Here is a 2,329-nt window from a genome sequence, read left to right as displayed (position 1 = left end):
GATGGTTCTGTAGGAACCTATATTTATTTTTTCCATCCAAGACGTGTGCCCGCAGGGCGCCATCAACTATAACCTGCACCTCTATAGAGAGATAGGTACCGATCCTAAATAAAAACCAACATGTATAGTATTAGTGTCGGTTTATTAAGAAGAATTGATACCTACAACCTATTATAGGTCCTAGATTTTAAGAACCGGTATACCCATACTTATATTGAGTATAGGTGCCATTTTCTTTAAAGAATCAACACCTATTAAAAACAGCCGAAGTAAACCGAGTTGATGAACCTTATCTACTCCCCGTCACCAGCCCGGAAAAAAAATTGGTGCATACGGGATGCAAACCTCAATCCGTGCATACCCGAGTTAGATGTGTGACACGTGGATGAGGCGTGCATCCGGCGGCCAGCCCGTACCTTGCGCGCACAGCCACGCCTCCGCTCGGCTCGGCTGATCTCGACGCATTACGCGCGGCTCGTGCTCGCTCCTCTCGGCTCGGCCTAACTAGGCCCGCTTCGCTCAGAGTGCTAGGCTCCCCAAAACAGTTCCTCTCCGCTGTTCCCCTCCGCCTGTTTCGTGATCCCGCCGCCGCCTCTCTCGTCCGGAGGACCGGAGCCCGGCCGTTCGGTGCCGTTGCCTTCCTCCACGCGCGGGACGGTGCTACCTACCTGCCCGCCGCTTCTCTCCGTCGAACCGCGCCACCGCTTTACGAACGCCTCCAGCCGGATAGCCCACGACCGATGCCATCTTCCTCCTCGTGCAGGAGGTCACTGCTGTCATTCCTCGTGAAGGTGATTGCTTGACATCCCCAGGTCATCATTTATATTCAATTGTTTCAAGAATAACAAATAGCTTCAGATGTAGTCTGATTTTTCCAGCCTGATAGGTGGTATGCCATTGATGTACTGCTTGTTCCTATACACTCAATTTTTTTTCCATATACAGTCAATTGCAAGCATGCCCTCAAATCGATTGCACCATCCTGATTCTTAGAGTTTGCGTACCCTAAAAAATTGATTGTATATTCTTTAGTCATACGGGTTGATTCTTCCAGTCATGGGAGTTGGTTCCCAAGTAAATTGCTCATTACATTTTTACAAACACCATCTTTGCAGGTGAGATATATGGGGAGCAGCATTGCTGGTGATTCAAGATTAGAAAGACTAAAATGAACAAGAGGCCGCTTAAGAAATACCATAGAACAACCAAGGACAGAACAATAGAGTGAAGACATGCTGCTTTCTGAAGGAATTTATTCTGGGAGCTGATGTGTGTGGAAGTAGTTAGTTTTGCCTGATGTATGTAGTCTTTCTTTGTAATATGTACTATGTAGCCTGTACATGGTTAAGAGTTTGCAAGGATTGTAGTCCAGATGCTATAAATTTGAAACCCATTTTTTGGTTCAAATTGCAAATATCTGTACAGTGCATTTTTTTTTTATCTGAAATAAGTATGACGTGTTGGATGCTATGAAATCTGCAGTGGATTGATGTGATAAAAAAAATTGTGGTTGTTTATCTGATTCCTTTCAGAAAGAACATATGCAATATTGTGTAATCTAAAGTCTTGATGTTCAATCTGGAATGTGGTGTCTAGAAATTGACTTTCTGAAACAATATAGATGATTTCACATTTCATACATAGCTACCAAATTCATGGTTTGAGAATGATCAGCTATTATTTTTTGAGAATGATCAGCCATCTTACTGACTGCCGAATCCAGGATAAGAACCTGCAAGAGAATGAGCATTGTCTTCATTGGTGGAATCATCTGCATGTGCAGCAGATGCTTTGCACTGAACATGACCTTGCCGCCACTGCCGTCACCTACAACGCCCGTGGTCAGGAGGAGAACACAGGGGATGAGGCAGCGGCGGCATACGGGAGAGGTGGCCGCATCGATAGATAACGGAGGAGATCGTGAAAGAGCGAGCCGGCGACGTCGAGGAGAGGCCATTACGATCCGATGGAGTTGAGATGGGGAGGGAGATCGCGGCGGCAGCAGGAAGGGGAAAGCGGAGTTGTGGCCGGAGGAAAGGTGAGCCGTCCAGCTCGTTGACTCCGCTTCGTTCTGGTTGTTGGAGCCGATACGAGCGAGCGGAGCGGACCCTTATCGTGTTGTGGCTCCAGCCGTGCGTGCCGGCCGTCGGATGCACGCCTCATCCACGCGTCGCACATCTGACTCGGGTACGCACGAACTGAGGTTTGCATCCGGTATGCACCAAATTATTTTCCAGCCAGCCCCACCCCTCCCTCGCGGCACGGGCATCTCCCGAAGGGCTGTAGCGGGCCCATCAAATCTAGCATCAACGCTGCCTCTAAACCCCCC

At 48.2% G+C, this 2,329-nt stretch overlaps 1 long non-coding RNA gene across 1 annotated transcript; it reads left to right on the top strand.

Moving 5' to 3' along the window:
- Positions 1-513: 513 nt before the first annotated feature.
- On the top strand, positions 514-1,519 carry LOC127757979 (uncharacterized). The gene is made up of 2 exons (XR_008013568.1): positions 514-791; positions 1,116-1,519. It is a non-coding gene; the product is annotated as an uncharacterized LOC127757979 (long non-coding RNA).
- Positions 1,520-2,329: the final 810 nt, after the last annotated feature.

This window comes from Oryza glaberrima, chromosome 12, assembly GCF_000147395.1.
Source record: "Oryza glaberrima chromosome 12, OglaRS2, whole genome shotgun sequence".
Lineage (NCBI taxonomy): Eukaryota > Viridiplantae > Streptophyta > Magnoliopsida > Poales > Poaceae > Oryza > Oryza glaberrima.
This window is presented reverse-complemented; position numbering and strand designations above follow the sequence as displayed.